This window comes from Phocoena sinus, chromosome 5 (assembly GCF_008692025.1).
Source record: "Phocoena sinus isolate mPhoSin1 chromosome 5, mPhoSin1.pri, whole genome shotgun sequence".
In the NCBI taxonomy this organism is placed as follows: domain Eukaryota; kingdom Metazoa; phylum Chordata; class Mammalia; order Artiodactyla; family Phocoenidae; genus Phocoena; species Phocoena sinus.
In genome coordinates, this window is record NC_045767.1 from 110,619,560 (window position 1) to 110,638,893 (window position 19,334).

Below are 19,334 nucleotides of genomic sequence, written 5' to 3' on the forward strand. Positions count from 1 at the left end.
GTTTTTTTTTAGTATGTGAATGATGACAGCCTGAAGAGCTATGGCATTATATCCTCTGAGTTATAGTTTAAAATAAATATGATCTTTCCTTTTTATGTATAAGACATTCAAACTCACATAAATGCACATGAATCAGGGATGTATAAAATTCAGAATTAGTAAAAATGTCCATATATTTATTCTGCTTTCATGGTTCTCTTCAAAATAAGCTGCAAAAGAATTCTAAAATCAGCTTTTGACATAGCATTATTTTAACTTGATAATTCAGATTGATTGGCACACATGACAAAACAATCCCACACCCTAGTTACATGCAAGGAGTAATCCTACATTTAGTAATTAATAATATCTTTCCTTGATATTCTTTTCCTTAAGTAAACTGAGTTAGAAAATGAAACCTGGGATCTAGAAAATGTGCCTACCTAGAGGAGTAAAAACATCTTAGATCTATAAAAGGTGTGATGGACATTTAACCCCGAGAGCATCAACTTACGGTGAGGGTGTAAGAATTGTTCCTGTAACCAATGTGGCACCCTAAATGTAAACATAAATATAACTGCAAACTCTCATGCACGCACACTCTCCTGTTGGATAAATTTGTTCACAGTGTCATGTTATTATGCCTCATTTGATAGAGTTTAAACCCATGGTTCTCACACTGTGTACTGAGACACCCTGAAGTACTGGAATGAACCTATGAGGTTACTGAAGGATAGTTACAATATTCAAAGAAACACAGTGATACTTGTCATCTATCAGAAATCATACAGACTATTAGCCTGAGGTAGCTCACAGTTTCAATATATGAGACAGTGCTACATTTCTTTTGGTGACACCATACCTTTGCAGAGCTGTGTTTTTGGTGGTTCCTTTGAGAAAAAATATAACAAGTAAAAATCCATATGGATCAGGAAAGGAAGGTGGTGGTGTGCAATCTGATTCTAAGACTGGAGAATCTTCTGTGCCCCAAAGCTCACACATCCCACTAGTAAGTAATTGTTGCTATTTAAGAATAAAGTAAAAATATTTTCTTTCCATTCGTGTTTTTCATTTTTTCAAAGACTACTGTTTTCTTAGTGTATAAATCCCTATTCAGTTGAATAGACCTAACTACTTAATAAACAAAACTGTTAGGTATTTCATTTGACCTATAGGTGCTATGAAAAGATTACTGGGATACTAACGGTGCCATGAACAAAGAAAATTTGGATTAAGCATTTATTTTCATAGTTAGAGCAAAAGTCATTTTGTGCTAAATTGAAATTTTAAGTACCATAAATATTTCATGAAAAATGCTCTTTGTGAATGAAAAGAAATTTTTGTTTCATGTCACCTTTTACATCCTGTTTGGGAATGTTCTCAAAAAATGGCCAAAGGTAAACATCGTGGCAAAGAGAATGTGAGGTGAATTCTCAGCCTTTTCTATTGATATTTTCTTCCTTCTACAAGTGGGCACCTGGCATTTAGGGACACTTAGGACGTCCCAGCCCTAACCTCTGCAGGGCTAACACTTAATCAGGTTCTGGGACTGAGTTTATTGATGTGGGAATAGGAGGGCAATGGCAATGGCTGGGGGGAGAGTGGCAGGGAGCGACGAGGAAAGTGATATCAATTCCCCATGGAGATGAGGCTCAGGGTCTCACGAAAGGAGAGACTGGAGAGTGAGAGTAACTAAACTAATGGCCCAGGGTTTTCCAGCTGCCTGCACCATGCTGTTTTCCTTTGCTGAAGCTCCTGAATGCCACCAAACCTACATAGCATACTCCCCTCTGCTCCCCCTGCCCCCCCACCAACTCTGCAAACATTTCAGGTCTGACTCCATTATTTTCTGACAGATTTTTTCTCTCATTTCTGTTTTAACCCTAGACCAATAACAGATGGCATAGATCATGGTAGCCCCCAGAAGTCTGGCAAATAAATAAATAAATAAGCTTTTAATATGCAAATCTAATTCTGTATTCCCAACTTTTTATAAAACTCATTTTCAGGAGGACAGCATCCTGCAGAAAGCCTCAGATAAGATTGACACTCACATAGGAAGGTTAGCGTCCTAATGTAACTGGCTATTGTGGAGTCAGGATATAGTGATTGTGCAGAGGTGTGTTTGTAGCAGGTGGGGTGTGTGAGGTGGGGTTGAGAACATGCCCTGAAAGTTGGAACCTGGGGTACCTAGAGCAATGAGAAAGGGTGTCTGGCTTCTCCTGGGCTCCCAACTCCCTTAATCATGGAAGAGTTGGTCAGTGAGGCAGAGAACAGAGCATCACAGAACTAGAAAGCACCAGTCTGTTACTTGCAACAGTTTCTTTGGTCATCTCTTTATGCATGACCCCAAGGGGTGCCCATGGGAGTTCAGAGTGGGGAAACTGTCCTCCAGTGTGTAGGCAAAAGGGGGAACCCAGAGGTGGAGTTCTGACATTGAGGTGACGCATAGATCTGTGGTTCCTATTTCCAGCACTTACCAAATTCTTCGCATCCATTTTCTAGTAGTCCTAGGCTATCAGATTAAGAGGCCGCAGGCCTACAAAGACTTTCGAGCTGACCAGGCTACCTCTGAGTTTGTGAAGCTCTCTGTCCATCCATCTTGGTGAACTACAGCTACATCTGAGGTTTGGCAATGGCCATTGCTGGAAGGCCTGTTTGCCTTTGAGAGGACACCATTCCGGGGCTTGACAAAGCTCCTGCAAACAGGAGGCAGTGCCCTCAGGCGTTGTCAAGCCCGGAAGCCTGGCCGTGGGTGGAGGGTTTAAGGCCTAGGAAGCTCTGACCACATAACGCTCTGCTGCCGGGGCAAGAAAGCGGCCGACGCGTCTGAAGGGCGGAGGAGTCGGGCGGAGGAGTCGGGCGGAGGAGTCGGGCGGAGGAGTCGGGCGGAGGAGTCGGGCGGGGTAGGGCGCGGTTAGGCGCGGGGGGGAGGAGCCGTGCTGGGGGGAGGAGCCGTGCTGGGGGGCGGGGCTTGGCCCAACCGGAAGGTGAAGGCTCCCGGAAGCTGAGGAGGCGGGACGGGCGAGGAGACTGTGAGGCGGAAGACTGGTGAGTAGCGGGCGTTGGGTGGCGTCCGAGGAGGTTCGGGGTTGGGGGGGCGGTTGGGAACTTATATTTTGGTTTTTCATACTCAGACTTTGTAGTGTACATATCTCTCAGGCAGTGTTTATGTAGGAAAAATTTATATTTAGGAAAATTTATATTACATTCACCAAGCTCCATACATGTAAAAAAACCGCGATGTGTTTAAAAAGCCTGGAGTTATTACGGAAGGGTGGAGAGTAGGAACTGCGAGCCGCCCAACCTCGCAAAGCCAAGATGTTGCGCGTCTTAAATGCTGTGGGCTCCAGGGTGGGCCTCACAGGCTTCTGCTCAGTGCCAGCCTCTCTCTATCATTGTGCTCTGGTTCTGAACATGTTTCCACTATGCCTTTTGTATTGAGGCCTTGTTTTGCCTAAAACTGAACAAGGAGAAAGTGTTGAAGAAAATAGTAACATAGCAGAGCAACCGAGAAAAGCAACTGAATGGGAAAAGATGTTACTTCATATAAAGCAGCTGTTTTTTTTTTCTTTTGCGGTACGCGGGCCTCTCACTGTTGTGGCCTCTCCCGTTGCGGAGCACAGGCTCCGGACACGCAGGCTCAGCGGCCATGGCTCACGGGCCTAGCCACTCCGGGGCATGTAGGATCTTCCCGGACCGGGGCACGAATCTGTGTTCTCTGCATCAGCAGGCAGACTCTCAACCACTGCGCCACCAGGGAAGCCCAAAGCAGCTGTTTTTAATAAACGTATTAACTGATGTTTAGTGATGAGAAAGAGATATTTTGAACATCTAAATCCTAAAATGATACTTTAATAATTATAAATAGGCACAGTTTTACTGCTTTAGGTTTTTTTTTTTTGGAAGGTGACAGCATTGTGCTGAAAGCCCCAGCCAGGACTGGCACACACATAGGAAGGGTTAGTGTTGTATGTAAAGAGTTATTGTGGAGTCAGGATGTAGTGGTCGTGTAGATGTATGTAAGTAGTGGGTGGGGTGTGTGAGGTGGGGCACACACACATAAGGGATTTTCTTATTTAAAAATAATGCAGTCTGATGAGCATTTGTGCATACAACATTCAGTTTTTAGGAGTGGACTACTGATGTTAAGTAGGAGGTGCTTTTACTTATTTATTTGATCCTTGACTACAGAGAGATTAATTTTCCAAGATAGCTAGTTAATGGTAGAGCCAGGATTTGAACCCAAGAAGCCTAGCTCCAGTGTTTGTGCTCTTAATCAGAACTCTGTATAGTCTCTCAAGAACACTTTCAAAATGGTCTTATTTTAACCCCCTAAAAGAGACAACAACCATGACAGTGGCTTTCAGTGGCAAGAACCCAGTATTTGAAGAAAGGTTTCTTTTCCTTTCATCCCTATAGGATGTGCTTGTTCTCTCTCCTTCACCAGTCTCGTTCCTCCCATGCCCCTTTCAAATCAAAACCCTTTAGGAGAAGAACTTCCCGAAAACCTTTGGGCATGTGAAAGCAGAGGAGACTTGTGCTCTGCTTCTTGATGCATGTTTATTGTCTTTTGTTTTTTCAGGGCAACAGATCCTTAGAAACAGTAAAGGTCTAGATAGTAAATATTTTAGGCTTTGCAGGCCATATGGTCTATGTGACAAAGGCTCAACTTTGCTGTTGAAGGGCAAAAACAGCCCTATACAATGCATAAATAAATGGGAAATGGCTGTGTTCCAAGAAAACCATTTATAAAAACAGGTGGCTAGCTGGATTTGGCTTGTAGACCAGGCTGTAGTTTACCAACCATTGGTCTAGACCTTTGAGTATTTCTATATCATTTTTCTGAATAATAGTCAATGCACATTAAGTGCATGCTCCATGTCAGGCACTGGGCAAACATATGAACACGGAGATTCATTTGATACTCATACTAACTATGAAGCTAAGTATTTTTAAAATCCTGTTTTACCAACAAGGAAATAAAAATGTATAAAGTTACGGATGTCATAGGCAGAGCTGGGACTTCAGAGACTTTTCCCTTAAATACTACATTTTACTAATAGGTCAAAACAAGTTTACTTGTTTTGTAAGTATACCATTATTGTTTTATTTGGGTTTCACTACTTGTTCTGATACACTTGGAAACTTCCCTGTTACTTTTTCAGTTATCCATATTGCCTTTTGAGATCAAGTCTGCAGTTTCCACCTATTGGCTTGACATTTCTATCCTGCATCTTTAAATTTAAATAAAAATCCTGATTGCCCATTTTGCCTCTGATGCTTAGCGTGTAGTCATTAATATTTATATAAGGCTTACAAAACCCTATTTGTTTATGGCTCTGAACATAAAAGATCTAATGATTTAGATTAAGAGCCATATCCAAGTACTTTTGGAACCACTCAACAAAACTATAGTGGGAGATGCAGAGACAAGATCACTTCTTTCTGCAAAAAGGACTGAAGACAAAAGAGCATCCTGGGAACTTGAGGTTTTCTTTTTTTCTTTTCAAGTATGCACGTGCCAGCTGAGAAAGTTGGAACAGATGAAATAGAAGGGTATAATTCCAGGGGCATGACTGACATCCTTTGTGAGAATCTTTGGTCTTTTCTTTCACCAAAGCATAGTGGCCCTGGTGAATCTTAGTCACAATGATATCGTTAAGCAAGCAAGCATTAGAAATTATCCAGAAATAATGTTTATTTGCAATAAGATATATATTCTTTTGAGTTAGTACTTTAACAAAAAAATTTGCAGTACAATATAAAATGTACCTAAAAGGAATAGTCATTCGACTTAAAGAATTTGCAGAATACTCATATAGAATATTAGAGTAAAACTGTTTTCATGGTAGCATTTTATTTAACTGTGGGAAAGTTTAAAGACCTCAAGAAATACGATAAACCTTCATATTTTTGTGCCATTCTTGGTTGTAGCCTTCAGGTGGTATCTCTGTAAAAACAAACAAACAAAAACCAAAAGCCCAGAATATAGAACCCTGCTTAAGGTTCTGTGTTAGACCGGGACAGAGGTACTGACTTAACCTATTTCTGGAATGTTTTTCTGCTTTTTATACAACTGGATTAGACAAATAGCTGATAGAGAAAAATAAGTCATTTTAGGCAGAAGTTTCTGGCTTTTTTTCTCCTTTTAATTTTTTAATTCAATCAGATAAATTATCAACATTATGGGAGTTTGTTGGGAATTGTAATCATTTCAGTTTTTGAATTTATACTGAAATTATATTACCCTGTTTTTTATAGCCTAAATATATTTCACTATAGAAATTGATATTAGCTAAAGAAGTTACTTTTGTCCACTTGTCATTAGATCACTAAAATGAAAACAATTCTTCTGAACATCAAAATAAAGAATCAGAGAACGTTAGAGAAGAAAGGGACTTTAGAGATTATCCAGTGCAGGGTTTCACAGCCTCAGCACTATTGGAATTTTTTGGACTGGATTTTGTTTGTTGGAGTGGGGTGGGTAGTTGTGTGCATCATAGGATGTTTACCAGTATCCCTAGTCTCTACCCAGTAAATGCCAGTAGTATATCCCTTCCCTCACCCCGCTGGGTCCCAGCTGTGAGAATCAAAATTTCTTGGTTTTTGCCAGATGCTACATGGGGGGCAAAATCACCTTCAGTTGAAAACAACTGATCTAGTGCAACCCCTTCATTGTCAAAGAATGTTAATGTCTTACGCATATTTTCTGAATTAAGAGACTTTTCCTCCTTTACCTTGTCAGCATCATAGCTAGGTCTAGTATGCCAGAGGTAAGGGAAAATGGATACAGTTATGGATATAATTTAAGGCCTGACCTTAAATAGAATTGACAGACACAAAGTTTTTATTTAGTAAGCTTCTTCTTACTTTTAAGATCCTTTTTATTATGTTCAGTTCTTTTTCTAAGACTTTCAGATTGTGCTGTAAGCAGTGCTATGCAAAGTCACTCAACACATGTTTAATTCAGCTAACTTTTTTTGGGGGTGGGTGTGGTGAGACTTTCTCAATGAAGGAAGCAGTGTGTTGATTTACTTTCTAGTGCAAGTTCTGTCTCCTCATCCTCCTTTAACAAAGAGTTCACAGACAAGTACCAATCGCAGTCCCCTGTTTGGTAGCACTAATATAGATGAGCAGGGCCTCTAAGGGCGTTCTCCATCCAGGCCTTCATTTCTTACCTTGGGGCTCTGTTCTCTGCTTGGCATATTCACAAAGCAAACCATATTATTAACTTCACTAAGTTCACTACATGCAAATAATTCTTTGTCAGTTCCCTTAAAATTTATATTTGCATCTTCACAAAAATGTCCTAGTAAGGGAGATGTTTTAAGACAGAAGAGTCTTTTGATGGCAACATGAATTCTATCAAACCTTGACATACTCCGTATATATTTATGAAAAAGAGAGATAGAGAAAGATGGATGAGAAGGTGGTAGTCAGGCAAAAAGGGTGGGGATACTAGTAAGAGTGTTTAGGCAGAGAGAAGTGTGTGTGCAGACTCCAAGGCCAGAGGACCATGGTGCCTTCCAGAATGGGAAGAAGTTTACTGAAGCTGAAGCTAGAGTTCAAGGGGAAATGAGGCATTACAGAAATGAGCAGAAGGCAGGTGGTACAGTGCTTGTAAGGCAAATTATGTAGTTTTTTTTTTTTAAAGATTTGATGAAAGTTCATATTAATGCAATTGACAAGGAAATTTAGTTATTTTGAGATATACATTTTAAAGTAATAACTAGAATTATGACTTATAACATTATACCAGAATATATAAGATTTTTAGAAATTTCATGTAATGTCTGAAACATTTATATTAACATATTTCCATACAAATAACTCAAAGAGAGTTTAATATTACTTGTTTTTTTTGTTTGTTTTTTTATACTGCAGGTTCTTATTAGTCATCAGTTTTATACACATCAGTGTATACATGTCAATCCCAATCGCCCAATTCAGCACACCACCATCCCCACTCCACTGCGGTTTTCCCCCCTTGGTGTCCATACGTTTGTTCTCTACATCTGTGTCTCAACTTCTGCCCTGCAAACCGGTTCATCTGTACCATTTTTCTAGGTTCCACATACATGTGTTAATATATGACATTTGTTTTTCTCTTTCTGACTTACTTCACTCTGTATGACAGTCTCTAGATCCATCCACATCTCAACAAATGACTCGGTTTTGTTCCTTTTTATGGCTGAGTAATATTCCATTGTATATATGTACCACAACTTCTTTATCCATTCATCTGTCGATGGGCATTTAGGTTGCTTCCATGACCTGGCTATTGTAAATAGTGCTGCAGTGAACATTGGGATGCATATGGTTTTTTTTTTTTTTTTTTTTTGCAGTATGCGTGCCTCTCACTGTTGTGGCCCTGCTGTGGAGCACAGGCTCCAGACGCACAGGCTCAGTGGCCATGGCTCACGGGCCTAGCCGCCCTGTGGCATGTGGGATCCTCCAGACCGGGGCACGAACCCGTGTCCCCCGCATCGGCAGGCGGACTCCCAACTATTGTGCCACCAGGGAAGCCCTGTCTTTTTGAATTATGGTGTTCTCTGGGTATATGCCCAGTAGTGGGATTGCTGGCTCATATGATAATTCTATTTTTAGTTTTTTAAGGAACCTCCATACTGTTCTCCATAGTGGCTGTATCAATTTACATTCCCACAAACAGTGCAAGAGGGTTCGCTTTTCTCCACACACTCTCCAGCATTTGTTGTTTGTAGATTTTCTGATGATGCCCATTCTAACTGGTGTGAGGTGATACCTCACTGTAGTTTTGATTTGCATTTCTCTAGTAATTAGTGATGCTGAGGAGTTTTTCATGTGCTTCTTGGCCATCTGTATGTCTTCTTTGGAGAAATGTCCATTTAGGTCTTCTGCCCATTTTTGGATTGGGTTGTTTGTTTATTTAATATTGAGCTGCCTGAGCTGTTTATATATTTTGGAGATTAATCCTTTGTTGATTTGTTTGCATATATTTTCTCCCATTCTGAGGGTTGTCTTTTCATCTTGTTTATGGTTTCCTTTGCTGTGCAAAAGCTTTTAAGTTTCATTAGGTCCCATTTGTTTATTTTTGTTTTTACTTCCATTACTCTAGGAGGTGAATCAAAAAAGACCTTGCCATGATTTATGTCAAAGAGTGTTCTTCCTATGTTTTCTTCTAAGAGTTTTATAGTGTCCGGTCTTACATTTAGGTCTCGAATCCATTTTGAGTTTATTTTTGTGTATGGTCTTAGGGAGTGTTCTAATTTCATTCTTTTACAAGTAGCTTTCCAGTTTTCCCAGCACCACTTATTGAAGAGACTGTCTTTTCTACATTGTATATCTTTGCCTCCTTTGTCATAGATTAGTTGACCACAGGTGCGTGGGTTTATCTCTGGGCTTTCTATCTTGTTCCATTGATCTATGTTTCTGTTTTTGTGTCAGTACCATATTGTATTGATTACTGTAGCTTTGTAGTATAGTCTGAAGTCAGGAAGTCTGATTTCTCCAGCTCCGTTTTTTTCCTTCAAGACTGCTTTGGCTATTCGAGGTCTTTTGTGTCTCCATACAAATTTTAAGATATTTTGTTCTAGTTCTGTTAAAAATGCCATTGGTAATTTGATAGAGATTGCATTGAATCTGTAGATTGCTTTGGGTAGTATAGTCATTTTCACAATATTGATTCTTCCAATCCAAGAACATGGTATATCTCTCCATCTGTTGATATCATCTTCAATTTCTTTCATCAGTGTCTTAGAGTTTTCTGCATACAGGTCTTTTGTCTCCCTAGGTAGGTTTATTCCTAGGTAATTTATTCTTTTTGTTGCAACGGTAAATGGGAGTGTTTCCATAATTTCTCTTTCAGATTTTTCATCATTAGTGTATAGGAATGCAAGAGATATCTGTGCATTAATTTTGTATCCTGCAACTTTACCAAATTGATTGATTAGCTCTAGTAGTTTTCTGGTGGCGTTTTTAGGATTCTCTATGTATAGTACCATGTCATCTGCAAACAGTGACAGTTTTACTTTTTTTCCAATTTGTATTCATTTTATTTCTTTTTCTTCTCTGATTGCCATGGCTAGGACTTCCAAAACTATGTTGAATAATAGTGGTGAGAGTGGACATCTTTGTCTCATTCCTGATCTTAGAGGAAATGCTTTGAGTTTCTCACCATTAAGAATGATGTTTGCTGTGGGTTTGTTGTATATGGCCTTTACTATGTTGAGGTAGGTTCCCTCTGTGCCCACTTTCTGGAGAGTTTTTATCATAAATGGATGTTGAATTTTGTCAAAAGCTCTTTTGCATCTATTGAGATGACCATATGGTTTTTTTTGTTTGTTTGTTTTTTGTGGTACGCGGGCCTCTCACTGTTGTGGCCTCTCCCGTTGTGGAGCACAGGCTCCGGACGCACAGGCTCAGCGGCCATGGTTCACGGGCCCAGCCACTCCGCGGCATGTGGGATCTTCCCGGACCGGGGCACGAACCCGTGTCTCCTGCATCGGCAGGTGGACTCTCAACCACTGCGCCACCAGGGAAGCCTGATCATATGGTTTTTATTCTTCAATTTGTTAATATGGTGTATCACATTGATTGATTTGCATATATTGAAGAATCCTTGCATCCCTGGGAAAAATCCCACTTGATCATGGTGTATGATCCTTATAATGTGTTGTTGGATTCTGTTTGCTAGTATTTTGTTTAGGATTTTTTTATCTGTATTCATCAGTGATACTGGTCTGTAATTTTCTTTTTTTGTAGTATCTTTGTCTGGTTTTGGTATCAGGGTGATGGTGGCCTCATAGAATGAGTTTGGGAGTGTTCCTTCCTCTGCAATTTTATGGAATAGTTTGAGAAGGATGGGTGTTAGCTGTTCTCTAAATGTTTGATAGTATTCACCTGTGAAGCCATCTGGTCCTGGACTTTTGTTTGTTGGAAGATTTTTAATCAAGGCTTCAATTTCATTACTTGTGATAGGTCTGTTCATATTTTCTGTTTCTTCCTGGTTCAGTCTTAGAAGGTTATACCTTTCTAAGAATTTCTCCATTTCTTCCAGGTTGTCCATTTTATTGGCATAGAGTTGCTTGTAATAGTCTCTTAGGATGCTTTGTATTTCTGTGGTGTCTGTTGTAACTTCTACTTTTTCATTTCTAACTATTGATTTGAGTCCTCTCCCTTTTTTTTCTTGATGAGTCTGGCTAATGGTTTATCAATTTTGTTTATCTTCTCAAAGAACTAGCTTTTAGTTTTATTGATCTTTGCTATTGTTTTCTTTGTTTCTAGTTCATTTATTTCCGCTCTGGTCTTTATGATTTCTTTGCTTCTGCTAACTTTGGGTTTTGATTGTTCTTCTTTCTCTAGTTCCTTTAGGTGTAAGTTTAGATCGTTTACTTGAGATCTTTCCTATTTCTTGATGTAGGCTTGTATAGCTATAAACTTCGCTCTTAGAACTGCTTTTGCTGCATCCCATAGGTTTTGGATCATTATGTTTTCAGTGTCTTTTTGATTTCCTTTTTGATTTCCTTAGTGATCTCTTGGTTATTTAGTAACGTATTGTTTAGCCTCCATGTGTTTGTGTTTTTTACGTTTTATTCCCTGTAATTCATTTCTAATCTCATAGCGTTGTGGGCAGAAAAGATGCTTGATATGATTTCAATTTTCTTAAACTTACTGAGACTTGATTTGTGACCCAAGATGTGATCTATCCTGGAGAATGTTCCATGCGCACTTGAGAAGAAAGTGTAATCTGCTGTTTTTGGATGGAATGTCCTATAAATATCAATTAAATCTATCTGGTCTATTGTGTCATTTAAAGCTTCTGTTTCCTTATTTATTTTCATTTTGGATGATCTGTCCATTGGTGTAAGTGAGGTGTTAAAGTCCCCCACTATTCTTGTTACTGTGGATTTCCTCTTTTATAGCTTTTAGCAGTTGCCTTATGTATTGAGGTGCTCCTCTGTTGGGTGCATATATATTTATAATTGTTATATCTTCTTCTTGGATTGATCCCTTGATCATTATGTAGTGTCCTTCCTTGTCTCTTGTAATATTCTTTATTTGAAAGTCTATTTTATCTGATATGAGTATAACTACTCCAGCTTTTTTTTGATTTCCATTTGCATGGAATATCTTTTTCCATCCCCTCACTTTCAGTCTGTATGTGTCCCTAGGTCTGAAGTGGGTCTTTGTAGACAGCATATATATGGGTCTTATTTTTTTATCCATTCAGCAAGCCTGTGTCTTTTGGTTGGAGCATTTAATCCATTCACATTTAAGGTAATTATCGATATGTATGTTCCTATGACCATTTTCTTAATTGTTTTGGGTTTCTTTTTGTAGGTCCTTTTCTTGTCCTGTGTTTCTCACTTAGAGAAGTTCCTTTAGCATTTGTTGTAGAGCTGGTTTGGTGCTGAAATCTTTCAGCTTTTGCTTGTCTGTAAAGCTTGTGATTTCTCCATTGAATCTGAAGGAGATCCTTGCCGGGTACAGTAATATTGGTTGTAGGGTCTTCCCTTTCATCACTTTAAGTATATCATGCCACTCCCTTCTGGCTTGTAGAGTTTCTGCTGAGAAATCAGCTGTTAACCTTATGGGAGTTCCGTTGTACGTTATTTTTAATTTTTCCCTTTCTGCTTTCAGTAAGTTTTCTTTGTCTTTAATTTTTGCCAATTTGATTACTATGTGTCTCGGCATGTTTCTCCTTGGGTTTATCCTGTATGGGACTCACTGCGCTTCCTGGACTTGGTTGGCTATTTCCTTTCCCACGTTAGGGAAGGTTTTGACTATAATCTCTTCAAATATTTTCTCTGGTCGTTTCTCTCTCTCTTCTCCTTCTGGGACCCCTATAATGCGAATGTTGTTGCGTTTAATGTTGTTCCAGAGGTCTCTTAGGCTGTCTTCATTTCTTTTCATTCTTTTTTCTTTATTCCCTTCCACAGCAGTGAATTCCGTCATTCTGTCTCCGGGTCACTTATCCATTCTTCTGCCTCAGTTATTCTGCTATTGATTCCTTCTAGTATAGTTTTCATTTTAGTTATTGTATTGTTCATCTCTGTTTGTTTGTCCTTTAATTCTTTTGGTCTTTGTTAAACATTTCTTGCATCTTCTCGATCTTTGCCTCCATTCTTTTTCCAAGGTACTGGATCATCTTCACTATCATTATTCTGAATTCCTTTTCTGGAAGGTTGCCTATCTCCAATTCATTTAGTTGTTTTCCTGGGGTTTTATCTTGATCCTTCATCTGGTACATAACCTTATGCCTTTTCATCTTGTCTGTCTCTCTGTGAATGTGGTTTTTGTTCCACAGGCTGCAGGATTGTAGTTATTCTTGCTTCTGCTCTCTGCACTCTGGTGGATGAGGCTATCTAAGAGGCTTGATGGGAGGGACTGATGGTGGGTAGAGTTGACTGTTGCTCTGGTGTGCAGAGTTCAGTAACACTTTAATTCACTTGACTGTTGATGTGTGGGGCTGGGTTCCCTCCCTGTTGGTTGTTTGGCCTCAGGCAACCCAACACTGGAGCCTACCTAGGCTCTTTGGTGGGGCTAATGACAGACTCTGGGAGGGCTCTCGCCAAGGAGTACTTCCCAGAACTTCTGCTGCCAGTGTCCTTGTCCCCCAGTGAGCCACAGCCTCCCCCACCTCCCCACCTCTGCAGGAGAACCTCTAACACTAGCAGACAGGTCTGGTTCAGTCTCCCCTGGGGTCACTGCTCCTTCCCTGGGTCCCGATGCACACACTACTTTGTGTGTGCCCTCCAAGAGTGGAGTCTCTGTTTCCCCCAGTCCTGTTAAAGTCTTGCAATCAATTCCCACTAGGCTTCAAAGTCTGATTCTCTAGGAATTCCTCCTCCCGTTGCTGGACCCCCAGGTTGGGAAGCCTGATGTGGGGCTCAGAACCTTCACTCCAGTGGGTAGACTTCTGTGGTATAAGTGTTCTCCAGTCTGTGAGTCACCCACCCACCCAGCAGTTATGGGATTTGATTTTACTGTGATTGTGCCCCTCCTACTGTCTCACTGTGGCTTCTCCTTTGTCTTTGGATGTCGGGTATCTTTTTTGGTGAATTCCAGTGTCTTCCTGTTGATGATTGTCCAGCAGCTAGTTTTGATTCTGGTGTTCTCGCAAGTGGGAGCGAGAGCACGTCCTTCTACTCCGCCATCTTGGTTCCTCTCTAAATTATGTAGTTTTGATTTCATTTCAAGGACATTGGAAAGCCAGGGATGATATAACAGAGATTTAACAGAGAGTATCTACCAGAAAGCTATTTCCATGATCCAAGGGTTTCCAGTCTTTTCGTTACCTTTGTCATAGACTGGTCTTAAAAGTGATCCAGTAGAGAAGAAGTAAATCGTAATTAAAAGGATATGGAGGAAATGTCATTTTCTAAATGTATGAGTGTTTGTGGAATGATGCCAAGATAAACAGAGTGATCAACATCAGATCACAATTTCGCACAGATACAAAAGGATATTTGGTTCAGAGCCTATCAATGAGGAAAAAAATGTAGGAAGATGACCAGATCTTTTAGGCAGAAGAGAAAAGAACAGTTTCTAAATTCAGCTTAGAGCGCTAGTGACCACAATAACTTCTATTAGCATTTGAATAAATAACTTTAGCCCTGACTAGAGCATGCACATTTGGAAAACAGTTACAGTTTTGGAGAAAGCTGCTGATGGTTCAATTTTTGTTCTGCTGATGGAACAATCTGTTCCTGTTATGGTGCCCTGTTACCTCGATGAAATAGAGAGATTGCAAGCTGTACAGTTGGGAAACCAACAGAGTCAAGCTGTCCTGACTTTACTAGTTTAGCCTTTGAATTGTCAGCTTAGCTATAAACTGGGACATGTTTAACACAGGAGGAGGCCCATATTGCTACCCCCAAAATGTGGAATGCTTATTACTTTTCCCAGATTTAATTGGACATATGATTGTTCTATGCAACGTGAAAAACATGGGGGCCAGTAAATCAGAGGATGACTAAAATAAAACCACAGTGGTCTTTGCTGTAAAACCAGAGTTTGTGTAACAGAGTGGGATCTTGCAGTAACTCCTGTCGTTTTTCAACTTTTTGAAGGGTGAGTCCTAACATTTGACTCCATCCTACTGTATGTCACATAGATGACCAAGACAATGAGGAAATTATTAATAGTAAATTCTAGTTAGTGCTTTCCCCTGAAGCTGTTGGACATAATTCTTCTCATATCATGAGCGAATAAACAGGAACCTAGTATTTTATGATTGTAACCGATCAAACTTTGAAAAGCAGGAAGATTTTTATTGTAAGTTAGAAAAAATGTTCTTTTCAGGATTGTTTTTGGACATGTATATGGTAAAAGTACTACTTAAAATGTTTGAAAATAAATGTTAAGTATTTGGCACAATATTTTGAGGAGCTTAGTTAAAGGCAGAGGATTTCTGTGAGTTTTCACATTAAAATGTCAAATTCTTTTCAAATGAGGCTTGGGGGAAAATTATCTTGATTGTATTGGCTTTGGTTATAATTCCATTCATTCAATGTGCTTTATTCCTTGCCTTTTAAAATAACTAATTTTGATTCTGAGAAAATGAGGAATTCTAGTGTGATAAAGGCAATTTTTCTTTTATGCAAAAAATGAGAAGTCTTAGTAATTTTCACCTTAGTTTTGCATTCCAGGTATGGGTTTGCATTCAAAACCTGTATATTTTGTTTTTCTTTTTTTGTGTGGGGGAAGGTGTGGTTATTAACACCATTATTGGAACTTTCAGCAGCACTGTAGTTCTTTCTACTTGATTCTTGAAAACAATAGGGAAAATTTCGGCAATTGGAACAGAAGTAAGATATTGTAAGCATAAAAGTTGCAGGGTGAAAATATTATAATACCACATTTAAGAACTATGTTAAAATAAGAGTGGAAGAATTGACCATGGTAGAGATGTGTCTTCCAAGACTGACAAATGGCTTGGAAGAGAAAACTGGGGCTAAGAAAGACTTCTTTGATGGACAGTGAGTGTCTAGAACTTGCTGCCTTTTCTGAGGAAAGAGGAATAAGGGTTGTAAATGAAGGGGATTTGATTTACCGGTTCATGTTTATTCACTCTCACCTTCATATATGATTTCCATATGATATTAGCTGTTTGCTTTTAGGAGGAAAATGTCTAATTATTACTTTTTTGGCTCCATCATGATGATGAACACTAAATATTAAGCAGTTTAGGCAAACTGATAGTAATTAGGTTATCCAGTAAGTAGTCTTCCCAAACTGAGATATTTTGGCAGTCTTCTTTAGATTTCTGTGATTGCAAAGAACTAGTAATATTGATTCTCAGTCTCTACCATTATTTAAACTTACCCATATAGTCAAATCTAAATACTTAAAAATAATTCTTATTCTGCTTTTTTCTCCTTGGGTACTTATTATTTTCCACAATAAATATTTTAACATTTTTTTCTTCCTCATTCAGTTCTCTCCCAATTTCTCAAGCTTCTCACATTTTTTAATGTGTAGTATGTGCAATGAGTGCGGAACTAGCTACCTCTGTAACTTGAGCATGACCTTTACCTTCTCCAGGCACTACTTTATTCATCTGGAAAATGAGGGGATGGACTAAAGCAGGGTGGCTCAGTGAGGATTGTCATAAATCGAGTTCTGTGGAAACAGACTCTGAGAGAGAGAACTGAGTGCAGAAGTTTTACTGGTATATATGTGTTCACAGGAGATAACTCCTGTGATGAAGTTAGGAAGACAAAATTGGGCAGAGGGAGAAGCTGACCTGAAGTTAGGATAGCAACTGAGGCCTCTCAGCCAGTCTTCAAGAAAACTATAGGGATATGTAGGTTTTGTTCTAAATTGAAGCAAAGGAGTCAGACCTTAGTATCCTTTATCAGCCAGACATCACTTAGGGGTTCTTCCTGGGAAGGAGAACAACTTTGGGCAAGGCAGTTCTCTGCAGCAGAGGCAATGCTCAATGAAGGACATAGCTGTGAAATATAAGCAAATGATATTCCCTGCAACTTAAGGGTGAGTGCGTTGGTCTTGAAGAGGAGACGTGGGAGGAGCACCAGTTTCTATTACTGGTGATTTTGAGCATGGTAATTCTTTGTTATGTGGAAATAATCCAGGCATTGCAGGCATGTAGCATCCCTGGTCCCACCTAATAAGACCATCAAACGCTCTCCCATATTTCTAAAGAACTCCTGGGACCCTGGTTGAGAATCATTGGAGATCATTAGGCTGAAGGATCGCTCAGTGTCTGTGGCTCTAACACTTGTTTCTGGATGAGAGTACAACCTGATCGAAGTTAAAAAGATCCAGTAAAAGAGTGAGTCTGTTGTGACTCAAATAATGTTGTGCTGAACCTAGTTGAATATAAATAGTTCTGGGGAATTACTGGATCAAAGGGCATGAAGATTTTAAAGAGCATTGCCACAAATTGCCCTGTAGAGTGGTTGGGTCAATTTATATTCTCACTAGCAATCTAGTGAATTTACTTTTTCTTATTAACTTGAATCTCTGTAAAGTTAATTGATATTGTGGATGGAGTCCAGGAAAGTAGGGAAGGAGGTGAGGGTTGGGTACCACAAGCTATGCTGCTGTGCCTGTTTTCATCCAGGTTTCACTAATGCTTCCAAGCACTGCTCTGACAACATCAAGAAAGAGCTAGGCATAAAGGAGCGGGAGAATTGCTAGGCACTTTACTGTTGATGTTCAAGAAAAACCAGAACCCTTAAAAGAGGTAAGGGATTTATAGGGAAGAGAATGGATATGTTTGAAATTTTTACTGCACAATTCAAACTCTCTTGATTGTAACCCTTTATTCCAACTTAACAGGTTTAGATTAGTTCAACTCTATCCTTTTAATCTCTATTAACAATTCAAAAGGAAATATCTACTGTTAGCCTAGACTTGTTCTCAAGGGGCCAGCAGGTGCTGGTTTGGCAGCTTCTTTGGAGAAAGACTCAACGAGTGTGGAGACTAAAATAACAAACTTGTTTTGAGATAGAGTGCTTCCTGAATATGATTTGAGACTTTAAAAACTAATTGCAGAAGTAACCAACTATCATTTATGAACAGAAGAAACTCTTGTCTTTCAATTTACGCAGAATTCTTGATTTGGTCAACTTCAGGATTCTTTATTTCTCCCTGTTTATTTTCTTTTTCTGTAATTACAATTTACCCAGTAAATAGTCTGTCATCATGTTATAGTGTGTCAGTGGACATCATGACATTTTTCTGGATTGGTAGAAAATGAGCCAGCCAATCAACAGCATGTGTTGGATGCCAACACTGAATCACGCCCATGTCACTTTAAAAACAAATTGACTTGTGAAGAGACATAATTTTAGTTTGGAAAGGCTAAAATTATAAGGGCTCATCAAGTATTCTGTATTAGCTGTGTCCTTTGATTTTATATGTTTAGAAGCAACTAATCAATGATCCTAAATATGAAAAAAATAATACTAGGAAGGTTGGTGTATTTTGCCATAATAGCAAAAAACAGTATTCTGTGAAAACAGATTGGTTTTCTGTTTATGGGTCTGTAAAATTAATGTTAATGTGTCTATTAAAAAGATGGATATTTTAATCTAGATTCTTTGATTGTAAGAAATTTAAATAATCATTAGAAGGGCAAAACACATTTATTAAGGAAAAATCAATAACTATAGAAACAAAAGGAAGGAAAAAAGTATTCATAGTTCAACCACTCATGGACAACCATGTTTATATATAAATATTTGTTTATATTTTTCTAAGTTCTTTTCTTTTTTTGGTTATACCTTTCTAGACTTAAAAAATGCATTTAGTTTCATAAATTGCACCCGGTATTAATAATTATTTTCAAGCTTACTTTAATCAAGTTGTAGTATGTCATGAAGAACTTTCTAAATATCAATTTATATTGATATTTATAATATATTCCTAAACAAATGAATAACATTTCATAGTATGGAAGCACCATAATTTGACCAGTAAATTAAGGGACATCTACATTGTTTTAAATATGTTTTGTGCAGCATGGTGACTATAATTAACAATAATGTATTATGTACTTGAAAGTTTTTAAGAGAGTAGGTCTTAAATGTTATCACCACAGACACATAATAATTGTAATTATGTGAAGGGATAGGAGATGTTAACTAAGTTTATTGTGGTAATCACTTTGCAATATATACATATATCTAGTCATCACGTATATATGTTACATGTCAGTATATGTACATATGCACATATGTTACATGTCAATAATATCTCAAAGGTGGGAAAAAAAATGTAAAAAGTCATTGTTTTAAGTATTTCTTTCCAGAAATGCCTTTGTATATAATTCATTGAATGCTTGTTAGATTAGTTCCTTAGAAACATTCCTAGAGGCAGAAGTGCCATGTTTGAAGGCAGGC